Source organism: Grammomys surdaster, unplaced genomic scaffold (genome assembly GCF_004785775.1).
Source record: "Grammomys surdaster isolate TR1022 unplaced genomic scaffold, NIH_TR_1.0 64, whole genome shotgun sequence".
Lineage (NCBI taxonomy): Eukaryota > Metazoa > Chordata > Mammalia > Rodentia > Muridae > Grammomys > Grammomys surdaster.
In genome coordinates, this window is record NW_021604566.1 from 12,606,212 (window position 1) to 12,633,198 (window position 26,987).

Consider the following 26,987-nt stretch of genomic DNA (forward strand, 5'->3'; position numbering starts at 1 on the left):
AATGTTTTTTATCTACTTGTGATGGGCTTAGTTTTCATTTGGACATGCAGTAAATGTTTTCAGGCAATATCATCCTTCAGTGTTAATGGGATGGTTATGGGTTTATAAATTCCTTATACAACATACAGAAGCTAGTATCTGCATTATTCTTAATCTCTGCTGGGCATTTTAATACTGTGGAAACTAATATAAATCCCCCAGTTTTAGATGGTAAACTAAGGCAGGAAAAGTCAGTGACTTCTTTAAGATCAATGACTGGCAAGTACTGAAGCTAAAATTATAAGGAGGTAGCCTGAGCTGCCGAGGTCAGCACTCCCTCCTGCCTTAGGATTGTGTAGCCCCTAAAGTCAAGGGCTGTGGAATTAAAAATGATGGTCAAATACTTTAGAAAACTGGTCTGGTTGATTTATGCTGTCATTCAGTTTTGTTTTTATTAATTCATTTTAGTTAGCATACGAAGTGATGGGTCTCACTGTGGCTTTTTCATACATATCAGTATTCTCAGTGCTTGTTCACACCCCACTGCCCTCTTCTTGTGCTTCTCCCTGACCCTCTTACAACCACTAAGTAATTTCCACTTATGCTTTTGGGTCTCATTTATTCTGTTACTCTCTTCCCTTTCTCTGACACCTTCTTCCTTATCAGGAACCTCTTTCTACTTTAATGAGACAGACAGACAGACAGACAGACAGACATTTAAATGTAGATTCCAAACATGAGAGATGTGTGATATTCATCAGAGATTGGCTTATTTCATTTACCAGAATTAGCACCAGTTGCATCCGTTCTCCTATAAATATCATAATATTGTTCTTTATAATTAAACAAAATTCCATTGTGTGTGTGTGTGTGTGTGTGTGTGTGTGTGTGTATCCATTTCCTTTTCCATTCATCCACTGAAAGACCTCTTGGCTGATTCATACACTGACCACTGTGCATAATGCAGAAGTGTCAGAATGGTTGTCATCCAGAAAGCAAGTGGCAACACATGCTGCTGAAATAGTGGAGAAAGTGGAGCTTTTTTTATACTGTTGCTGAGAAACTAAACTGGTACTGTCACTATGGAAATCAGTATAAAGGCTCCTCTGAAAAATAAAAATAGAACTATCATATGATCTAGATAGACCAGTCCTGGATCTATACCCACAGGGTTGAGTCAGCATACCACAGAGATACTTGCTAGATTGATGTTATGGTTTTTAAAAAGTTATGTGAAAATAGTCTATAAAAGTAATAATAGAAAAACTTGACAAGTATCAAGTGTCCTGGTTAGCTTTAGTTGTCAACTTGACACAACCTAAAGGCATCTTAGAGGAAAGCCTCAATAAAGCGATACCTAGATCACGTTGACCCGTGAGCATCTCTGTAGGGGATTCATGTGTGAGGGTCTAAGTCCACTGTGGGCAGCACCAGCCCTAGGCAGGTAGGTGGTCCTGGACTGTACTGGAAAGCTATCTGAGCATCAGCTAGCCAGCACCCCATGCTCTCTGCTTTAGTTTGCTGCTTCAGTTCTTGCCCTGCCTTACCTCAATGATGGACTATGATCTGACAGGGTAAGCTAGGTAAATAAATCCTCTTGTCCACTAGTTACTTTTGTTAATGTTGTTTTTCACAGCAACATAAAAGAAATTAGAAGAGTGCACACCATTTTTTCCTCCCAATTGTGTTTGGGAACATGTTGCTGTATCATATCATCAAATAGTATGATTGATTACTGGGGTAATAACTTACTTAAATGGAGCTAAAAATAGTGTCTCAAGCATTAAAATTAAAGTAAAAGTCATCCTTCTCCTGAGTCTAGACAGATGAGTTCACCTGATATTCCCATCCATTCAACCTGCCCAACTGCTCACATCTAGCCAAGGTCCCAAATTTAATAGCCCAGCCCAGTCCAGCCACCCCTGCCTGTGAGGCAATCAATACCTAGGCTTCTGACAAGACTGCCCCACATGCTCCAATACATAAGCTCATCCCATACTACATCCAACCTCTCTACAGATCCTATACAACCTTCTCTATAGTCTATCTGGGTGAGTCTTCCTGATACTTTCCCTTGATACACCCTCCCCAACCACAAGATCTTCCCCCAACCCCCAGGCTTGGCCCAAGACCCTGTATACCAGCCAGTCTCCAGTGTCCAACTTACTTTACATTTCATATCCAACTTCTGTACCCAAACTAACTTTCACTTCTTCTCTTCTGCCCCAAACTTCTCTGTCAATATCAGTCTTGGAATGAACAAAGTCCACAAGCCCAGAACCTATTACAAAATACATACAATATGAAACATCAAGGCACCATTTCAAAACAACAAAAACAAACAAAACAAAACCCCCATCTGTTCCCTAGAAATATTTCCCTATGAGGATTACCTAGATGAACCCCAGGGCATAGAATTTCAAAGAACTATTATAAACTTGAAGGAATTCAAAGACTATAAATAAGATACAAAGAAAAGGGTCAATTAAATTAAAGAAAAAGAATGTAATGAGAATAAATGGCTGAGTGATACCCAAAATATAAGAATGGTAGAAAAGAAGAGAATCAAGTGTTTGAAAATATAATTAGATAAAGAGATGACAACACTGAAGAACATTCAAATTAAAATGAAGATGGAGTTGGAAAACCCTACGAGCAAGCTAAAAAAACAAAGCAACTCAGAGAAACCCTTATGAGCAGAGTGAATCAAGAAAATAGGTGATCAGAACTTGAATATAAAGTAAAGGATCTGTAATAGGCTATCAGAACATGAACATAAAGTAAAGAATCTATATGAAGTAACCAAAGAATATTAAAAATTCTTGAAAATACAAGAAGAAAACACACAGAAAATGTGGAACATCATAGAAAGAGAAGAGCTTTAAATTATAGAAATAAATGAAGGAAAAGGATTCCAAGTCAATTCCACAGACCATATCTTCAACAATATTACTGCAGAAAACTTCACAAACTAAAGAAAGACACACCACACACATATAAGAAGCACAGACCACTGAACAAACAGGAACACAAAAAGAAATTCCCCACCGAATATCATAATTAATACACTAAGTATGTAAAACAAATAGTATTGAAAGTCACAAGAGAAAAAACAAGTCACATATAAAGGATAACCCACCAAAATAACAGCTGTTTTCTCAGTGGAAACTCTGAAAACCAGAAGAACCTGGGTCAATGCATTCCAACCCTAAAAGATCACAAAGATTGACATAGACTAATATACCCAGCAAAACTATCTGTCATATTTTAAGTAGAAAAAAAAAAGCTTCCTAATAAAGAAGACAGAAACATACAATGGGGAAAAAAAAGAAAACATTTTCAACAAACGGCTCTGGTCTAACTGGATGTCTACATGTACAATAATGCAAATGGGTCTATATCTATCTTTCACCCTACATAAAATTCAAGCCCAAGTAGATCAAAGACCTCAATAAAACCAGATACACTTAACCTGATAGAAAAGAAAGTAGGAAATAGCTTTGAATGTATTGGTACAAGAGACAACTTCCTGAACAGAACATCAATAAGCAGGCACTAAGACAAACAATTAATATATAGAACCTCATGAAACTGAAAAGCTTCTGTAAAGCAAAAGACACCTTCAATAGGACAAAATGGCAACCCACAAAATGGGAAAATATTGTTACTAACTCCACATTTGACAGGGGCCTAATATCCAAAATATTTAAGGATCTCAAGAAACTAGACAATCAACAAACTCCAACTTAAATAAAGTCCAAATCTAAACAGAATTCTCAATAGAGAAATCTCAAATGGCCAAGAAAAACTTAAAGAAATATTCAACATCCTTAGCCATCAGGAAAATGCAAATCAAAACAACTTTGAGATTCTATCTTACACCTGTCAAAATGGATAAGATCAAAAACACAATCAACAGCTCATGCTGGTGAGGTATGGAGCAAGGGGAACATTCCTCCACTGCTGGTAGGAGAGAAATTTGGACAGTCACTTTGGAAGTCAGTACAGTGATTTTTTTCCAGAAAATTGGGAATCAATCTACCTCAAGATCCAGCTATACCACTCCTGGACATATAACCAAAGGATGCTTCATCCAATCACAAGGACACTTGCTCATCCATGTTCATAGCAACTTTATTCATAATAGCCAGAAACGGGAAACAACCTACATGTCCCTCAGCCAAAGACTGGATAAAGAAAAAGTGATATATTTATACAATGGACCATTATCCAGCTGTTAAAAACAATAGCACCATGAAATTTGCAGGCAAATGGATGGAACTAGAAAAGATCATCCTGCATTAAGTAACTCACCAATAAAAATAGAGAAACCTTGTCAAAAGCAAAACAAAACAAAAAAACCAACAACAACAAAATTGGACACCAAGATAAAAACAATTTAAAAATGAACTACAGATATAAACAAAGAATTATCAATAGAGTAAACTCAAAGAGATGTTCAACAACCTTAGCCATCAGGAAAATGCAAATCAAAACTACTTTGATACTTCGTTTTAAACCAGTCAGAAATGATCAATATCAATAATACAAGTGACAGCTCATACTGGTGAGGATGTGGAGTAAGGGGGACACTCATCCATGGTTGGTAGGAGTACAAACTTGTACATCCATGGTTAAAATCAGTGTGGTGGTTCCTCAGGAAGGTGGGACTAAATCTACCTCAAGATCTAGTTATACCACTCTTGGGCATATATCCAAAGGACTCACCATTCTATTGCAAAGACATCTGCTCAAGCATGCTTATTAGTGTTCTATTCATTATAGACAGGAATTGGAAACAACCTAGATGTCCATTGGTAGATGAATGGTTAAAGAAAATGGGGTACATATATACAATGGGATAGCATTGAGCCATTAAATAAAATGAAATCATGAAATTTGTAGGTAAATGGATGGGAACTACATATAATCACCCCAAATGACATAACCCAGATCCAGGAAGACAAATGGATGGTACATATTCACTTATATTTGAATGTTAGCTGTTAAGTCTTTGATAAGCAAGTTACAATAGACCCACAAAGGTTAGGTTTATAGTAAGGGCTATGTGGGACAGATACATCTCCTAGAAAGGGGAAATAGAATAATACATAGTTACATATGGACGGGGGGGGGGGGCTGGAATGGAAGATCAAACAAGGATATTGAGGAAAGGTGGGGGCAAAGGAGGAAATATGGAGAGAAATAGCTAAAATTAAGGACCATTTGAGGGGTAGTATGAAAGCCAAATATAGTAGAAACTTTCTAAAATATATACATGTGTGTGTGTGTGTGTGTGTGTGTGTGTGTGTGTGTGTGTGATTTAAATGAAATTGCCAAATAACGGAGAATACAGAATCTCAATTGAATATCTCTCATCACCAAATGAAGTTCCAGTGCTAGGATAGGTTAGATCTAATTGAGATGTTGGCCAAAAGGGTTCTATCCCTCCTCCAGCCCCAAACAGCTCAGGCTGTTCCCAAGGCTATTTGGTTATTCTCTATAAACTGACAGCAAAGCCTTATTGCTGAGGACAACAGCTATATAACTCACTGAATATGACGAAGTTGAGTTGGTGCCTACCTAAAGTCTTCATCCCTACAGACTAAAGTTCATGATACTAGAAGGTATGCTACCAAAGGAGAAACGTCAATACCAACCAAGCTATAAACCCTTTAATCTACAATGATTACCTGCCTACAAAATACACTAGTGGCACAAAGTTTGTGGGAGTAGCCAACCAAGATCTGATTTGATTTAAGGCTCACTTCATGAGATAAAACCCACACCCACTACTGCTTCAGTGGCCAAGAACCTGAAACTAAATAACCCGGAGACCTATGGTTAAACCAAATACAAAGAAACATAGCAATAAAATGACTCCTAACAACATTCCGCTATACTCATCAATCAGTGCCTTGCTCAGCCGTCTTCAGAGAAGCTTCCTCCTGCAGTAGATGGGAACAAATACAGAGACCCTGACAATGTGCAGACAGTGAAAGACTTTGGAATAATCTGCCCTGAACAGGATGTCTCCATCAAATCTCTCCTGTCAAGGCTCAGGAAACCACACAAAAGAGGACAAGGAAAGAGTATAAGAGTCAGAGGGGATGGAAGGTACCAAGGGAAGAAGGCCTTCTAAACACAGCAGATCAATGCACATGCTAATTCACGGAGACTGGGGCAGCATGTCCAGGGTTGCACACGGTTGCACCAAGACTGAGAAGAGAAGTTGATACACGCAAGCCCATTCCTAAGCCAAAAGCTAGCTCCAGTTGATAACCACTTGCAAATGAAAATTTCATTTCCTCCAAGGAGTCCAGCTGGGGAAATAATCCACTCTTAAGAGTAGGCCCCATGACCAGTGATAGATGGCCAAGCCAAAACAACTCAGCGACAACTTCGAGTTCTTTATCTCAGAATGTTATATTAGAACTTTTTGTGTATATATTATGGCTTCCGGTTTGTGCTTTTATAGGATTCATGTATGTGCAATAGTGTGTGTGTCTACATCTATATGTGTTTCTTGTGCTTCTTCTTTGGCTTTTTCCTTCTGTTTGTTTGTTTTGTCCTATTCTAAATTTTTTTGTTTTATCTTATTGTATTTTATTACAATTCCTTAAGTGCCTGTTTGTTTGTTTGTTTGTTTGTTTACCAAAGACAGAAAGGAGAAGAGAGGCAGCTTGTTCCCCCAGAAGTTCTGACACATCTAAAATCACAGGTGAGGCTCGAACCCCTGCCCCAACACCTGGCCTAACTGGAACCCCCAGGAGGCAAGGGGATGCAGAAACCTCCACCTAGCCAGAGACACATTTAATCCACTTTGCACCTGAGCCCAGAGGCATACTCTGGGCCTCCACTCACTTGCCCACACCCAGAGGCAGCTTGTACCACAGGAGTTCTGACACATCTAGGATCACAGGATCATAGGTTCATAGGAGGGACAAGCACCAGTCAGAGACAGCAAGGCCAGTTAATACCAAAGATAACCACATGGCAAGAGGCAATCTACAGAATATAAGCAACCAATGCTACTTGGAAAATCAGAACCCAGTTGTCTCACCACAGCTAAGCCCTGGTTACCCTAAAACACCTGAAAAAAACAAGACTAAGATCTAAAATCCTATCTTATGAAGATGATAGAGTGCTTTAAGAAGAACATAAATAACTTCCTTAAAGAAATAGAGGAGAACATAGGTAAACAAGTAGAAGCCCTTAAGGAAGAAACACATAAATCTCTTAAAGAAATACAGGGAAAAACAATCAAACAGGTAAAGAAATTAAAAAAAAAACATTCCAGGATCTAAAAATGGAAATAAAAACATTAAAGAAAACACAAAGGGAGATAACCCTGGAGATAGAAAACCTAGGAAAGAGAGCAGGAGTCACAAATGCAAGCATCACCAACAGAATACAAGAGATAGAAGAGAGGATATCGGGGCAGAAGATACCATTGACATAACACTCAAAGAAAATACAAAAATCAAAAAGCTCTCAACTCAAAACATTCAAGAAATCCAGGCCACAATGAAAAGACCAAACTTAATAATAATAGGAATCGAAGAAAGGGAAGAGTCCCTACTCAAAAGATGAGTAAATATCTTCAACAAAATTATAGAAGAAAACTTCCCTAACCTAAAGAAAGAGATGCCCATAAACAAACAAGATGCCTACAGGACTCCAAATAGATTAAACCAGAAAAGAAATTTCTCCCTCCCATCATATAATAATCAAAATACCAAATGTACAGAACAAAGAAAGAATATTAAAATCTGTAAGGGAAAAGGGTTAAATAATATATAAAGGCAGACCTATCAGAATCACACAAGACTTTTCCCCAGAGACTCTAAAACCCAGAAGATCCTGGTCAGATGTCATACAGATCCTAAGAGAACACAAATGCCAGGTCAGGCTACTACACCCAGCAAAATTCTCAATTACCATTGATAGACAAACCAAGATATGCCATGACAAAACCAAATTTACACAATATCTTTCCACTAATCCACCCCTACAGAGAATAATAGAAGAAAAATTCCAACACAAGAAAGGAAACTATACCCAAGAAAAAACAAGAAATTAATTCTCTCACAACAAAACCAAAAGAAGAGAACCACACAAACATAATACCACCTCTACCAACAAAAATAACAGGAAGCAACAATCATTGGTCCCTAATATCTCACAACATCAATGGACTCGATTCTCCAATAAAAAGACATAGACTAACAGACTGGATATGTAAACAGGACCCAGCATTTTGCTGCATACAGGAAATGCACCTCAGTGACAAAGACAGACACTACCTCAGAGTAAAAGGATGGAAAACAATTTTCCAAGCAAATGGTTCCAAGAAAGCTTGAGTAGCCATTCTAATATCCAAAAAAATTATAAAAAAAAAAATGATGGGGAAGAACACTACATACTCATCAAAGGAAAAATTCACCAAGATGAATTCTCAGTTCTGAACATTTATGCCCCAAATGCAAGGGCACCCACATTTGTAAAAGAAACTTTACTAAAGCTCAAAGTGCACATTGAACCTCACACAATAATAGTGGAAAACTTTAACACCCTACTCTCACCAATGTACAGATCATGAAAACAGAAACTAAGCAGAGACATAGTGAAACTAAGAGAAACTATAAATCAAATGGATTTAACAGATATCTACAGAACATTTCACCCTAAAACAAAAGAATATACCTTCTTCTCAGAACTTCATGATACCTTCTCAAAAATCAACCATATAATCAGAAACAAAACAAGCTGCAACAGACACAAGAAAACTGAATTAATCCCATGTATTCTATCAGACCACCACAGACTAAGACTGGTCTTCAAGTACAACAAAAACAACAGAAAGCCCAAATATACATGGAAGCTGAACAACTCTCTACTCAATGATAACTTGGTCAGGGAAGAAATAAAGAAAGAAATTAAGGACTTTTTAGAATTTAATGAAAATGAAGGCACAACATACCCAAACTTATGGGACACAATGAAAGCAGTGCTAAGAGCAAAACTTATACCTCTGAATGCCTCCATAAAGAAATTGGAGAGAGTATACACTAGCAGCTTAACAGCACACTGAAGGCTCTACAAAAAAAAGAGGCAAATGCATCCAAGAATAGTAGACAGCATGAAATAATCAAACTCAGGGCTAAAATCAACCAAATAGAAACAAAGAGAACTATACGAAGAATCAACAAAACTAGGAGGGTTGGAGAGATGTCTCAGTGGTTAAGAGCACTGACTGTTCTTCCAAAGGTCCTGAGTTCAATTCCCAGCAACCACATGGAGGCTCACAACCATCTGCAATGTGATCTGACACCTTCTTCTGGTGTGTCTGAAGACAACTACAGTGTACTCATATACATAAAATAATAAACAAATCTTTAAAAAAACAAAACAAAACTAGGAGCTGGAGAAAATGAACAAGATAAATAAACCTTTAGCCAAACTAACTAGAGGGCAGAGACAGTATCCAAATTGACAAAATCAGAAATGAAAAGAGAGACATAAAAACAGGAACCGAGGAAATTCAACAATCATTAGATCCTACTACAAAAGTCCATATTCAACAAAACTGGGTAAAATGGAGGATTTTATAGACAGAGATACCAGCTATCAAAGTTAAATGAGAATCAGATAAACCATCCATACAGACCCATATCCCCTACAGAAACAGAAGCAGTCATTTAAAGTCTCTCAACAAAAAAACACCCAGGGCGAGATGGTTTCACTCCAGAATTCTATCAGACCTTCCAAGACCTAATACCAATATTTCTCAAACTATTTCACAAAATAGGAACAGAAGGAATACTACCCAATTTGTTCTGTGAAGCCACAGTTACACTGATACCTAAACCACACAAAGACCCAACAAAGAAAGGGAACTTCAGACCAATTTCCTTTATGAATATTAATGCAAAAATACTCAATAAAATTCTAGCAAACCGAATCCAAGAACACATCAAAACAGTTATTCACCATGATCAACTAGACTTCATCCCAGGAATGTAGGGATGGTTCAATATAAGGAAATCTGTCAACATAATCCACTATATAAACAAACTCAAGGGGAAAAAAACCCACATGATCATCTCACCAGATGTTGAAAATGCATTTCACAAAATATAATAGCCCTTCATGTTAAAAGTATTGGAAATATCAGGAATTCAAGGTCCATACTTAAACATAATAAAAGCAATATACAGCAAACCAGTAGCCAACATCAAACTAAATGGTGAGAAACTTGAAGCAATCCCACTAAAATCAAGGACCAGACAAGGCTGCCCATTCTCCCTCTAGCTATTCAATATAGTACTAGAAGTTTTGGCCAGAGCATTTAGGCAACAGAAGAAGGTCAATGGGGTACAAATTGGAAAGGAAGAAGTCAAGATATCACTATTTGCAGATATTATGATAGTATATTTAAGTGACCCCAAAACTTTCACCAGAGAACTCCTAAACCTGATAAACAGCTTCAGCAAAGTGACCGGATACAAAATTAACTCAAACAAATCAGTAGCCTTCCTCTACCTAAAGGATAAATGGGCTAAGAAAGAAATTAGGAAAATGACACCCTTCACAATAGTCACAAATAATATAAAATACCTTGGTGTGACTGTAACCAAGCAAGTGGAACATCTGTATGGCAAGAACTTCAAGTTTCTGAAGAAAGAAATTGAAGATCTCAGAAGATGGCAAGATTTCCCATGCTCATGGATTGGGATAAACATAGTAAAAATGGCCATCTTACCAAAAGCAATCTACAGATTCAATGCAATCCCCATCAAAATTCCCACTCAATTCTTCACAGAGGTAGAAAGAGCAATTCTCAAATTCATTTGGAATAACAAATAACCCTGAACAGCAAAAACCATTCTCAACAATAAAAGAACTTCTGGGGAAGTCACCATTCCTGACCTCGAACTGTACTACAGAGCAATAGTGATAACAACTGAATGGTATTGGTACAGAGACAGGCAGGTAGATCAATGGAAAAGAATTGAAGACCCAGAAATGAACCCACACACCTATGGTCACTTGATCTTTGACAAAAAAGCCAAAACCATCCAGTGGAAAAAAGACAGCATTTTCAACAAATGTTGTTGGTTCAACTGGCAGTCAGCATGTGAAGGAATGCAAATTGATCCATCCTTATCTCCTTGTACAAAGCTCAAGTCCAAGTGGATCAAAGACCTCCACATAAAACCAGATATGTTTAACATAATAGAAGAGAAAGTGGGAAAGAGCCTTGAACACATTGGAACATGGGAAAATTTCCTGAACAGAAAACCAATGGCTCATGCTCTAAGATCAACAATTGACAAATGGGACCTCATAAAATTGCAAAGCTTCTTAAGGCTAAGGACAAATAAGCCAAAATGGCAACCAACAGATTGGGAAGAGATCTTTACCAATCTTACATCCAATAGAGGGCTAATTTCCAAAATTTACAAAGGACTCAAGAATTTAGACTCCAGAGAACCAAATAACCCTATATAAAAATGGGGTACAGAGCTAAACAAAGAATTCTCAACTGATGAATCTTAAATGACTGAGACGCACCTAGAAATGTTCAACATCCTTAGTCATCAGGGACATACAAATCAAAACAACCATGAGATTCTACCTCACACCAATCAGAATGGCCAAGATCAAAAACACAGATGACAACAGATGCTGGTGAGGATGTAGAGAAAGAGGAACACTATTCCATTTCTGCTGGGATTGCAAGCTGGCAAAACCACTTTGGAAATCAATCTGGCAGTTCCTCAGAATATTGCAAATAGTTCTACCTGAAGACCCAGCTATACAGTACTGGGCATATACCCAAAAGATGCTCCAACATATAACAAGGACACACGCTCCACAATGTTCATAGCAGTCTTATTTTTAATAGCCAGAGTCTAGAAACAACCCAGATGTCGTTCAACAGAGGAATGTATACAGAAAATGTGGTACATTTACACAATGGAGTGTTACTCAACTATCAAAAACAATGACTTCATGAAATTCAAAGGCAAATGAATGGAACTAAAAAATATTCTGAATGAGGTAACCCAGACACAAAAAGAATACACATGGTATGTACTCATTGATAAGTGGATATTAGCCCAAAAGCTCAGAATACCCACAATACAACCCACAAACCATATGGAGCTTAAGAAGAACGAAGACCAAAGTGTAGATGCTTCAGTCCTACATAGAAAGGGGGACAAAATAATCACAGGAGTTAGAAGGAGGGAGGGACCTGGGAGGAGAGAAAAGATGGAGGGAAAAGAAAGGGCAGGATCAGATGTTGGAAGGGACAGGAGAGAAATACAGAGGGTCAGGAAATTGAATAGAAATATGTAGCAGTGGGGGATGGGAAACTGGGATAAGCCACTAGAAAGTCCCAGACACCAGGAAAGCAAGAGGCTCCCATGGTCCAATGGCTATGACTTTAGCAGAAATAACCAACAAAGGGCAAGTAGAACCTGTAGAGACCACTTTTAGTAGATAGAAACAGCCCCCAGTTGAGGGATGGGGCCACCCACCCATCTCAAAAATTTTAACCCAGAAATGTTCCTGTCCAAAGGAAAGACAGGGACAAAAAAAAAAAAAGAAGTAACACAGACTGAAGGAAAGGCCATCCAGAGACCATCCTTCCTAGGAATCCATCTCATCTCCAGATACCAAACCCCATGCTATGCCAAGAAGCGCTTGCTGTCAGGAGCCTGGTTTAGCTGTTCCCTGAGGCTCTGCCAGAACCTAACAAACACAGATGCAGATGCAGATATTCACAGGCAACCATTGAACTGAGCCCATGGACCCCAATGGGAAGGAGAAGCCCAGGGGAAGGACTGAAGGAGCTGAAGGGGATTGCAATCCCATAGGAAGAGCTATATCAACTAACTGGACCACACAAAACTCCCAGAAACTAAACCACCAACCAAAGAGTATACATGGAAGAATCCATGGCTCCAGCTGCATATGTAGCAGAGGATGGACTTATCTGACATCAATGGGAGGGGAGGCCCTTGGTCCTATAAAAGCTTGATGCCCCAGTGTAGGGGGATGCCGGCGCGGTGAGGCAGGAGTGGGTGAGTGGGTAGAGGAGCACCTTCATAGAGGCAAAGGGGAGGGGAATAGAGAGGATGGGATTTGGGGTTTGTGGAGGGGTAACTGGGCAGGGGGATATCATTTGAAATGTAAATGAATAAAATGATTAATTAAAAAAGAAAAAAAGAAAGGATAGGAGATGGGAAGGAAGTGGGAGAAGTTGCAAGAGGGAAAACCATAATCAGAATATACCCTATTAAAAATCTGTTTTAAATAAAAGTGAAATAAAGAAAAAGTCTCCTCACAGAGATAGGGATCCTTGATATACATATTGATATCAGTCTACAATCTGATCATTTTAATTGAGTATATTCATTATTTGGAAGGCATTTACAGACTTCTGTTAGACTCTGATCTATTTATGAGTGTAGCAGAATGTTGCTAGGAGTCATTTTACTGCTATGTTCCTTTATATTTGGTTTTATCATAGGTCTTCTGATTATCTAGTTTCAGGTTCTTGGCCATTGAAGCAGTAGTGTTGGAAGTGGGTTTTATCACAGGAAGTGAGCCTTAAATATTTTCCTCTCTTTTTTTTATTTATATGAGTACACTGTAGCTGTCTTCAGACACACACCAGAAGAGGACATCAGAACCCATTACAGATGGTTGTGAGCCACCATGTGGTTTCTGGGAATTGAACTCAGGACCTCTGGAAGAACAGTCAGTGCTCTTAACCACTGAGCCATCTCTCCAGCCCCTCCTCTCTTCTAGTGTTATTACATGGTGATTAGACAGCAGCTACCCAAACCCCGCCCCTCCGGAATTCCACTTCCCTTCCGCCCCTGCCTGGTCCTCTGGGCTGGAGCAGACACAGAGTCGGTCTGCTCCTGTCCTGTTGAGAAACTGAATCCTGAGTCATCCAGGAGCCACTGCACTCAGAGCAGCTGGTAAGAACTCCATCTCACTCCCTAAACCCCAGAGATAGATCGGGGAGCCAGGGACATCCAGGGCACAGCAGCTACCCAAACCCCGCCCCTCTGGAATTCCACTTCCCTTCCGCCCTTGCCTGGTCCTTTGGGCTGGAGGAGACACAGAGTTGGTCTGCTTCTGTCCTGTGGAGAAACTGAATCCTGAGTCATCCAGGAGCCACTGCACTCAGAGCAGCTGGAGCCACTGCACTCAGAGCAGCTGAAACTGAATCCTGAGTCATCGAGGACCCACTGCACTCAGAGCAGAAGGATTTCCAGATCCAAGAGTTGGCCTGAGTCCCAGGAGTTCTTCCACCCAGGAGATTAGGTGCATAAGACCACAGAGACCTCTGGACTCTGAGGAGCTCTGCAATAAGCAAGATAACTGGAAATACAGACTCCAGTTTTACACAGTGAGGGCAGGTACCACTAGAGTTAACCAGATGGCGAAAGGCAAGCGCAAGAACATAAGCAACGGAAACCAAAGTTTCTTGGCATCATCAATGCCCAGTTCTCCCAATATAGCAAGCCCTGAACACCCCATCACATCTGAAAAGCAGGATTCAGAATTAAAATCACTTCTCATGATGATGATAGAGGATTATAAGAAGGAATTAAGTAACTCCCTTAAAGAAATACAGGAGAGTACAAGTAAACAGATAGAAGCCCTTAAAGAGGAATCACAGAAATCCCTTAAAGAAATGGAAGAAAACACAAAAAAGGAATTAAACAAAAACATTCAGGATCTGATACTAGAAATAGAAACAATAAAGAAAGTTCAAAGGGAGACAACCATGGAGATAGAAAACCTAAGAAAGAGATCAGGAGTCACAGACGCAAGCATCACCAACCAAATACAAGAGATAGAAGAGAGAATCTCAAATGCAGAAGATACGGTGGAAAATATTGACACAGTTGTCAAAGAAAATGCAAAATGCAAAAAACTCCTAACTCAAAACATCCAGGAAATCCAGGACACAATGAGAAGACCAAACCTAAGGATAATAGGTATAGATGAGAAGGAAGATTCTCAACTTAAAGGGCCAGTAAATATCTTCAACAAAATTATTGAGGAAAACTTCCCTAACCTAAAGAACAAGATGCCCATAAACATACAAGAAGCCTACAGAACACCAAATAGAATAGACCAGAAAAGAAATACCTCCCGTCACATAATAATCAAAACATCAGATGCACAAAACAAAGAAAAAATACTAAAAGCAGTAAGGGAAAAAGGTCAAGTAACATATAAAGGCAGACCTATAAGAATTACACCAGACTTCTCACCAGAGACTATAAAAGCCAGAAGAGCCTGGACTGACATCATACAGACCCTAAGAGAACACAATTGCCAGCCCAGATTACTATACCCAGCAAAACTCTCAATCACTATAGATGGTGAAACCAAGATATTCCATGACAAAACCAAATTTGCACAATATCTTCCCACAAACCCAGCACTTCAAAGGATAATTGATGGAAAATGCCAACACAAGGAGGGAAACTACAACCTAGAAAAAGCAAGTAAGTAATCTTCCAACAATCCCGCAGACCTTTTAAGATCACAAAAGCAGAGAAGCTGAGGTCAACATTTAATTTGAAATATTAAAAGTGGATACAAAACTATTTCTGCAATGCAGACAATTGTGTTGGTGGTGGGATGGTTCTGTTGGTAAAACATGTCTCCTGATATCCTACACAAGAAACAAATTTCCAAGGGAATATGTACCAACAGTTTTTTGACAACTATGCAGTCACAGTTATGATTGGTGGAGTCATGTACTCTTGGACTTTTTGATACTGTAAGGCAAGAGGCTTATAACAGACTAAAATCGCTAACTTATCCACACACAGATGTTTTTTCCTAGTATGTTTCTCAGTGGTCTCTCCATCCTCATTTGAAAATGTGAAAGAAAATTGGGTGCCTGAGATAACTCACCACTGTCCAAAAACTACTTTAGTGCTTGTTAGGACCCAAATGGGTCTCAGAGTTGAGCCCACTACTATTGAGAAACTTGTCAAGAACAAACAGAAGCCTATTACTCCAGAGACTGCCGAAAAGCTGGCATAGGATCTGAAGGCTGTCAGGTATATGGAGAGCTCTACCCTCACACAGAAAGGCCTAAAGAATGTTTGATGAAGCAGTCTTTTATTGGCTTCCCTGGAGCCTCCAGAACCGAAGAACAGTAGCAAGTGTGTGCTGCTATGAACATATCCCCAGAGTCCTTTTTAAACAGCTAGTGTTATCATCAAATTAAAAGCAATGTTTAAATTACACTAAGGATTAAAAATTAAAATTCATTTCTGCAAAAAAAATCACAAAATTTTTTGTGTTGAGATTATTATGAGAGCAGAGGAAACATAGTTTGTTTTATTTACAACCAATGCAGTAGGTTTATTATAAATATACATTGCCATTGCATGCACAAAACAGCTTTTAACTCAATATTTCCAGTGTCAATTAATTTCTCACCAAGCTAATGAATACAGCATTTAATACAATTCTCAAAATTATCCAGTTGAAACTAACAATCCTTTATCCTTGCAATTAAAAATCTTTGAAAAGACTGAAAATTTTAAAGTCCAAAGCCCAAAGACTTCCACCTCATGAACTTAAAACCAAAGGACTGATTTTGGTGTTCATTTACTCACAAGATGCTTCTTTAATCTATTAAAAGATTTGAATGTAGAATCAGGACTGAAATAACAGTTGTCATGGTATTTCATTATGAGTATGCACCCTGTGCATATGTGGGTACAGTCAATTGAATGACAATCAAGACTCTAGCTGTACATCAAAATAAAGCCTTACAGCATATGTTGTTAAACTCCTGTCAGTGTCCCATGTCACAGAATCCCAGGCTTGTTATCTAACAAAGACCTTAATAATAGAGGCATTTCACACTCCTTAAAAAACTGGATTGGATTTTTTAGAAACAAGAAGTCTGTTTTTAACAAAATTTTCTTGTTATTACATTAAACGTTGTAGAGCCCAATTCCAGAACACCCAGAAAAGGCTGGACTCCCAGGAGCCAAACACCCAGGTACACAGGATAATAGGGTCAGAGGATCTTAGGAGCTTGGTCACACCAGGATTTCAGTATCTCAGAAGCAGCCTGAATCCCAGGAGCTTTTACACTCAGGTTCTCAGGATCACAAGATCACAGAGACAGCTAGACTCTAAGGAGTGCTGACACAACCAAGATAACAGGACAGACAGGTTCTAGTCAGAAACAGTGAGTAAAGGTAGCACTAGAGATAACCAGATAATAAAAGGCAAGCCAAGAACATAAGTAAAAGCAACCAAGGTTACTTGACAACATCAGAACCTAGTTCTCTCACCATAGCAAGTCCTGAATACCCCAGGACATGGTAAAGCAAGAGTTGGATTCAAAATCACTTCTTATGTTGATGATGGAGGAATTTAAGAAGGACATAAATAAAGCGCTCAAAGAAATACAGGAGAATACACGTAAACAGGTGGAAGCCCTTAAAGAGGAAACACAAAAATTCCTTAAAGAATTACAAGAAAACACAACCAAACAGGTGAAGGAATTGAACAAAACCATCCAAGATCTAAAAATGGAAGTAGAAACAATAAAGAAATCACAAAGGGAGACAACCCTGGAGATAGGAAAGAGATCAAGAGTCATGAATTCAAGCATCACCAACAGAATACAAGAGATAGAAGAGAGAATCTCAGGGCAGAAGATACCATAGAAAACATTGACACAATTGTCAAAGAAAATGTAAAATGCAAAAAGCTCCCAACACATCCAGGAAACCCAGGACACAATGAGAAGACGAAACCTAAGGATAATAGGTATAAAAGAGAGCGAAGATTCCCAACTTATAGGGCCAGTAAATATCTTCAACAAAATTATAGAAGAAAATTTTCCTAACCTAAAGAAAGAGATGCCTATGAATGTACAAGAAGCCTACAGAACTCCAAATAGACTAGACCAGAAAATAAATTCTTCCTGTCACATAATAATCAAAACACCAATAGAACAAAACAAAGAAAGAATATTAAAAGCTATAAGGGAAAAAGGTCAAGGAACATATAAAGGCAGACCTATCAGAATTACACTAGACTTCTCACCAGAGACTATCAAAGCCATAAGATCCTGGACTGATATTGTACAGACCCTAAGAAAACACAAATGCCAGCCCAGGCTACTATACCCAGCAAAACTCTCAATTACCATTGATGGACAAACCAAGATGTTCCCAGACAAAACCAGATTTACACAATATCTCTCCAGAAATCCAGTCCTACAAAGGATAATAGAGAGAAAACTCCAACACAAATTATACCCTAGAAAAACCAAGATAGTAATTTTCCAACAAACCCAAAAGAAGATAGCCACAGAAACATAACTCCACCTCTAATAACAAAAAATAACAGGAGGCAACAGTCACTTTTCCTTAATATCTCTTAACATCAATGGACTCAATTCCCCAATAAAAAGACATAGACTGTTAGACTAGATACATAAACAGGACCCAACATTTTGCTGCATACAGGAAACACACCTCAGTGACAAAGACAGACACTACCTCAGAGTAGAAGGATGGAAAACAATTTTCCAAGCAAATGGCTCCAAGAAACAAGCTGGAGTAGCCATTCTAATATCCAATGAAATCAACTTTCAACCAAAAGTTATCAAGAAAAATAAGGAAAAACACTTCATACTCATCAAAGGAAAAATCAACCAAGATAAAAATCTCAATTCTGAACATTTATACTTCGAATGCAAGGGCACCCACATTCATAAAAATTCAAAGCTCAAAGCACACATTGCACCTCACACAATAATAGTGGGAGACTTCAACACCCTACTCTCAGCAATTGACAGATCATGGAAACAGAAACTAAACAGAGACACAGTGAAACTAAGAGAAGTTATGAATCAAATAGATTTAACAGATATCTATAGAACATTTCATCCTAAAACAAAAGAATACACATTCTTCTCAGTACCTCATGGTACCTTCTCCAAAATCGACCTTATAATTGGTCACAAAATGGCCTCAATGGATACAAGAAGACTGAAATAATCCCATGCATCCTATCATATCACCATGAACAAAGGTTGGTCTTCAATAACGATAAAAATCAATGGAAAGCCCACATACAGGTGGAAACTGAACAGTGTTATACTCAATGATAATTTGGTCAGGGAAAAAATAAAGAAACTAAACACTTTTTAGAATTTAATGAAAATGAAGGCTCATCATACCTAAACTTGTGGGATACAATGAAAGCAGTGCTAAGAGGAAAACTCATAGCTCTAAGTGCCTACAAAAACACCCATGCTAGCATAATCTCAATAGAGATGGAGAGAGCATACACTAGCAGTTTGACAGCACACATGAAAGCTCCAGAACAAAAAGAAGCAAATACACCCAAGAGGAGTAGATGGCAGGAAATAATCAAATTCAGGGCTGAAATCAACCAAGCAGAAACAAAAAGAACTATGCAAAGTATCAACAAAACCAGGAGCTGGTTCTTTGAGAAAATCAACAAGATAGATAAAACCTTAGCCAAACTAAGCAGAGGGCACAGAGACAGTATCCAAATTAATAAAACCAGAAAAGGGAAACATAACAACAGAAATTGAGGAAATTCAAAAAATCATCAGATCTTACTACAACAGCCTATACTCAACAAAATGGGAAAATATGGATGAAATGGACAATTTTCTAGACAGATATCAGGTACCAAAGTTAAATCAGGAGCAGATAAACCATCTAAATAATCCTATAACCCCTAAAAATAGCAGCAGTCACTAAAAGTCTCCCCAACAATAACCAGATGGTTTTAGTGCAGAATTTTATCAGACCTTCATGGAAGACCTAATACCAATTCTCTTCAAAGTATTCCACAAAATAGAAACAGAAGGAACACAACCCAATTAGTTCTATAAAGCCATAAATACACTCATACCTAAGTCACATGAAGACCCAACAAAGAAAGAAAACTTTGATGTAAAAATATCGATGCAAAAATATTCAGAGAGATTCTTGCAAACCGAATCAAAGAACACATCAAAACAATTATCCATCATGATCAAGTAGGCTTTATCCCAGGAATGCAGGGGTGGTTCAATATATGGAAATTCATCAATGTAATCCACTATATAAACAAACTCAAAGGAAAATAAAACCACATAATCATCTCACTAGATGCTGAAAAAGCATTTGACAAAATTCAACATCCCTTCATTGTAAAAGTTTTGGGAAGATCAGGAATTCAAGGCCCATTCTTAAACATAGTAAAAGCAAGTTACAGCAAACCAGTAGCCAACATCAAACTAAATGGAGAGAAACTTGAAGCAATCCCACTAAAATCAGGGACCAGGCATGGCTGCCCACTCTCTCCCTACCTATTCGATATAGTACTCAAAGTCCTTGCCAGAGCAATTAGACAACAAATGGAGGTCAAAGGGATACAGATAGGAAATGAAGAAGTCAAAATATCACTATTTGCAGATGATATGATAGTATACTTAAGTGACCTCAAAACTTCCACCAGAGAACTCCTAAACCTGATAAACAACTTCAGCAAAGTGTCTGGTTATAAAATCAACTCAAACAAATCAGTAGCCTTCCTCTACATGAAAGATAAACAGACTGAGAAAAAAATTAGGAAAATGACACTTTTCACAATAGTCACAAATAATATAAAATACTTTGATGTGAATCTAACCAAGCATGTGACAGATCTGTACAACAAGAACTTCCAGTCCCTGAAGAAAGAAATCGAAGCAGGTCTCAGAAGATGGAAAGATTTCCCATGCTCATGGGTTGGCGGGATTAATATAGTAAAAATGGTCATCTTGCCAAAAGCAATCTACAGATTCAGTGCAATCCCCATTAAAATCCCAACTCAATTTTTCACAGAGTTAGAAAGGTCAATTGCCAATTTCATTTGGAATAACAAAAAACCCAGGATAGCAAAAACAAAACAAAAAATCAAATGTGGGCTGGTGTGGGGAGGGATGGAGAGGGATGGAGAGGGAGAGATTTTGGAAGGCTCAAATACAAAACAGAGAAAATGATTTAATAAAGCTTTAAATGAGGCTCATGAGATTATTCCAAAATGTGAACACAGAGGACAATGCTGGACATAAACTACTATACAATCCAACAATTCAACTCTAAAATATCTAAGAGTGGGGCCCTACACCAACATTTATAGCATTCTCCACAGACAGAAGCAATACAGTTGCATTGGTGTGTCAAATTAGTAATCTTCTTTAATAACGTGCCATATCATACAATAGAAAGTGGGCCATGAAAAGCAATAAAACTCTGATATATGGTACAGTGTAAATGAGCCTTAAAAGCACTGTAAGTAAAATGTGTCAGAAATAAAAAGACAATTCTATTATTACATTTACACAAGGTACCCAGAGTAGTTAAGTGAAAAAGACAAAAAGTCAAGGAGAGGTTGCCAGGGTCTGTTAGAGAGGGAATGAGAAGCTATTGTTCAGTGGTGACATAGCTTTTGTTCACAGCAGTTAAAAACACCCAGGAAATAAATTAATGGCAATAGTAGAGTAATATTTAGTATTAAACTATTGAATTCTATACTTAAAAATGGTTAAAATGGTAAATCATATATTACTTCCAGAACAAAAAAATGCTAGTAACTACTGATCATTAAAATAATATCTCAGAAAGTACGTTGTGCCCCTGCACTGGACTGATGCTAAGATGCCAGAGTTTACAACTGAACAAATGGAGTATCTCATTTGCTACATGAGAAATGGAGATTAGCCAACTACTAAGCAACCATTTAAAGCAGCTGAATATTTAACTTAAAGATCAATAATTACCTTATCAGTGGCCTTACCATCCTACAAAGTAGTCACAAGCCAAGTTATGTTCTGTTTCTCTTAAAAGTAAACAGAAGAATGGCAAATATCTGTTATCCTAAAAGACTTGAAAAAGCTACTGACCGATGCCGGCATTCAATGGCTGGATAAGTATTTTAAAGGCCATTGGATCCATCCAGTCACAAATAACTTTATAATCATTTTAATACATATTATTTCAAGATAAAAGTACAGTAGGATATGGTGAAACACAGCAATTAGAACATTAAGTCCTGTAAAGGGTTAAAATGGGCTGCAGTCTTTGGTTGCTCACACTGCTAGAAACACAGCTTCATAAATGTGACTCGTTTATAGAGTGTTTTTGAAGATAGGCAATTCTTTGTTGAAAGTTAAGTGCTCTTTTATATGAATAAATAAAGAAGGCTTTGGTTTGAAACTAATACATTACTTTGACAAATGTTTATTGGAAACTCAATCATGGGTTCATAAATCAGAGGTCTTTGTGGTGCATCAGGTGAGCTTACCAATGCCATGCAATATTATGGTGTATACCCACAGGGTAATTAAAACAAGCCCACAGAGTGCTGTCCCTTTCCTATACAATGACAGTAGTCAAAACAGGAAGAAATGGCTTAGTAGCTTTTATTTAACTTACTGGAACTATTTCTGCAAGGTATCATCGCCACAACTTCAAAGGGAAAGAAAAGCACTTGCTTCCTTGTTTTGTTAGATTCATATGCCAAGATGCAGCACACAACAGTCAGACTCTTCTCACAGCGAGAAATGGTTCGTCAGCATATACCCACAACAGAGCTGTTTTCCAGAATTATTCCTTTTTCTTTTCGTTCTCTCTTCTCCTTCCATTTTCCTATCTTTCTCCTTCTAAATTCCTGTCACCCCACACCCCTTCCTCTCCTTTTTAAAATTCTACCAGTTCCTGAAGAAGTTACTCTTAATAATGCTTAAGGTACATGAAGCTGGATAGTGCATAAACCTGAGCTACTTGAAAATTTCTTTAACAAAAGCATATATTCTTCAATAGCAAATGCAGGAAGGTTACATTTTCAACACAAAGCTACAAGGATATCTTACACTACAGACTTTTGGCACATGCAGTAAGGCAGCATTTGGTCCGCATAAACAGGAGAATCTGGACTTCAAAGTTACCCTCTACAACATAGCAAGTTCAAAGCAAGCCTGGGCTACATGAGATTCAATCAATAAAACAAAACAAAAGCTTTGGAAAGTTTCCTGAAGTCCTCGTACTGCCAGTGGCACAAAGGGAGAGGATAGGGTACTTAATGACAAGATGCATTTGCATATTATAGCTAAGTAAGGGGGTTCTCGATATTTGATCATCTTATCTTAAGGAAAACAACCACAACTGAGTAATCAGCACAAATAAAATACAGTCTTCATGAAATTCCTTGGCAAATGGATAAAACTAGAAAATATCATCCTGAATGAGGTAACCCAATCACAAAAGAACACACACGGGTATGCACTCACTGATAAGTGGATGTTAGCCCAAAAGGTCAGAATACCCAAGATACAACTCACAGACCACATGACTCTCATGAAGAAGGAAGACCAAAGTGTGGGTGCTTTGGTCCTTCTTAGAAGGAGTAACAAAATACTCAAGGGAGCAAATATGGAGACAAAGTGAGGGACAGAAACTGAAGGAGGGGTCGTCTGGAGACTGTCCCACCTGGGTATCCATCCCATGTACAGTCACCAAAGGTAGATGCTAATGTGGATGCCAGGAAGTTGCATGCTGATAAGAGCCTGATATAGCTGTCTCCTTAGAGGTCTGCCAGAGCCTGACATATACAGAGGTGGATGTTCACAGCTAATCACTGAACTGATCATGGGGTTCCCAATGGAAGAGTTAGAGAGAAGACTGAAGGAGCTGAAGGAGTTTGTGGCCCCATGAGGAGAGCAACAATACCAACCAACCAGAGCTCCCAGAATCTAAACCACCAGCCTGGGAGCACATAGGGAGGGACCCATGGCTCCAGCTGTATATGTAGGGGAAGATGGCCTTGTCAGGCATAGATGGGAGAGGAGGTGCTTGGCCCTGTGAAGAGTGGCTAGCCCAGTGTGGGGGAATTCGAGGGTGGAGAGATGGGAGTGGGTGGATGGGTGGGGGCACATCCTCATAGAAGCAGGAGGAGGAGGGATGGCATAGAGGGTTCCTGGGGGAAGGGGGGAATGGGGAAAAGGGATAACAATCTAAAATGTAAATAAAATATCCAATTTTAAAAGTTGTTAATTGTTAAAGGGGAAAAAATCGCCAGAAATTGCATTCTAGAACAATACTTAGAATATCTTAACTGTGATCTGGATCTCTGTTTTAGTTTGAGTTTCCATTGCTGTGAAGAGACACCACAACCAAGACAACTCTTATAAAAGTCAGCATTTATTTAGAACTGGCTTACAGTTTTAGAGGTTTAGTCCGTTATCACCATGGCAGGAAGCATGGCAGCGTGCAAGCAGACATGGTGCTAGAGCAGCTGAGAGTTCTACATCGTGATCCAAAGGCAGCCAGGAGAAGATTCTGTCTTCCACAGGCAGCCAAGAGGAGGCTCTAAAAGCCCAACCTCACAGTGGCACAAGGCCACACCTATTGCAACAAAGTCATGCTTCTTAATAGTGCCACTTCCCATGGACCAAACATATTCAAACAAGCAGAGTCTTCCAGGGCGTCTTTGATTGTACATCATCTGGATAGACTCAAGCTTAAAAAGAAATCTGATTAATCAGGTGCCTGAATGGCCCTGAATTCCCACAAACAAGAGAATGTAAGGTATATGTTATAGCAATCTTCATAGTACCAGGCCCATAGGCAGTTGTCCAGCACATCTATGAATAGTGTGATGGCAGCTGTCCTGGCTCACTTTTCATTGCTGTGAAAAATATTGTGACCAAAAGCAAGTTGGGAAGGAAGCAGTTTGTTTTGACTTACACATAGAAATCACAGTTCATCACTGAGGGGAGCAAGGATGCAAGGGTATTTTCTTGTCTAACAGAGATCGATATTCTATCCATCTAAACCCCCAAGTCAATTAGATGCAGCCTGGCCATATTAAGAGAAGGGAGATGGTGTGCTTTAAGTTCGTTGTTAATGTCATCCAAAAATATTCATAAAAACAATAATGTTTGGCCACGTGTCCCTTATGGTCTTAGGCTATGCTGGCACGTAAAATCAACCATCTCAGACATGATAGTTAATGTTTAGGGTTTCTTTCTGAGGTGGCAAATTGTGGCAGATTGACTGCAGAGATGGCTGAGGTTCAGAAAAAGGTCAAGGCAAAGGATTCTAAATAGATGAACCGTGTGGTGCATGACTTACATGCTGATAAAGCTAATTTAGGAAAAGAACAGACTGCAAAATCTATTTTCATATTCTTGAAGAATGCCAAAATGTTATGGCACCTACAGTTCTTTAAAATCTACCAACCACCAAGAAAACAAATCATTCTCTGGAGTGGTGGCCTATTAGTTAAGCAACCAGCATTTATTAAGACATTCTAACACCATCTTGAATACTATACTCAGTCCTTAGGAAAACACGGATAGACTAATTCTATCCTGTCATAAGTACTGTCATAAGTACTGTCAACCCTGTCATAAGTACTGTCAACCCTGTCATAAGTACTGTCTACCCAACACAAACTTAGAAGAGGGGATCTCAACTAAAGAATTGCCTCCATCTGATTAGCCTGTGGCAACATCTGTGGGGATACTTTCAAGACTCTTGATTGATATAGGAAAACCCCACCTACTGTGGGTGGTGTTATCCCTGAGCAAATGATCTTTGTTGCACAAGAATACATACACCACAAATATTCTTGATTCCTTCAAACGCCAGGAACTGACTTGGCATCTAAGCTTTGTTCATTGGTTCATTCATTGTGAATTGCTTTATTAGTAGTCCTGTAGGCTAGACATGGTGGCACATGTTTTTAATCTCAGCATTTGAAAGACAAAAGTAAGCTAGTCTCTGATTTGGAGTCAGCCTGGTCTACATAGAAAGAATGTTTCTCAAAAAAAAAAAAAAGTATCTGTATACTACATTTTCCACATATCAGGAAAAATAGGCAGCACGCAGCAATCCAGTGAAAACTAATATGTTTATGTAAAAGTATTAAACTTGTCATTTTATTTCCAATTTTCATATGATTACTATTTCACACATAAGTTTTATAAGTATATAACATAGCATCAAAACCAAGCTCAAAAATACTGTATATTGAAGGAAAAATCTTAAAAGTAGAAAATTTGGAGGACCATTAAGGATTCTCAAAAGATCCCTGCATGTAGTGTCTCAGAAGCTTTTCCCAGCAGTAATGATGATTATTATCGTTATTATTGCTGCTACTACTCCAAGAGTTGAACTTGGGTTTAGGTAAGCTAATAAAAATTACTTTTCTAAAAAAGTTGGAATGGGGGTGCCCTCCATGGGTAGGTAAAGTGTTTCCAGAACCTTGGCTATGAAATGAAAATCTCAGTACCATGGGTGAGCTACTTCCTTATAAGCCCTTGGTGAGGACGGTCTAGGGCTCTCAAGCAAATGCAGCTTCTTTCACATTTCCACCATAACTAGTTGCTAGAGACACCATAGGCCCTGGTTGCATGACATACAGACGTCAAACTAGAACTGAGCTGGAGGCTCGGTGACCATGTCAGTTAATATTAATAGATCAGAGACTGATAGAGCTTTTCTCAGAGAAGCTTCTCTTCCAGTGGTTAACCTGGTCACAGTGGTGATAAAGGCGATTGATGCTCAGCCATACATGAGATATCTATACCATCCTCTCCAGACTCTAGGGAACATGGCCAAAGAAGGAGCAAAAAAACCCTAAGAGCCAGAGGAAAGATGGAGATTGGTGTTCAAGCTGACTTCCAGGCATGACAAAGCTGGTGCACTCTTCAGCTCACAGTAGCCTGCCAACATCTATCATACTGGGAAGGGCCTCAGGGGGCCTTCCCCTCCCTGAGGGTTTATATGCAGTTAAGATGACCATATTCCTATATATCATACATCATACTCCTATATCCTCGTCCATGTGTGTATAAGCAGTCCTAATAGAACTGGACTGGATCAGGAAGGATGGAAAAAGGGAAGGAGGAAGAAAGGGGG

The 26,987-nt window shown here is 38.7% G+C and overlaps 1 pseudogene; it reads left to right on the forward strand.

Annotated features, from left to right (window-relative positions):
• Window positions 1-1,533: 1,533 nt before the first annotated feature.
• LOC114622531 lies at window positions 1,534-16,137 on the forward strand (annotated as a pseudogene).
• The last annotated feature ends 10,850 nt before the right edge of the window (window positions 16,138-26,987 follow it).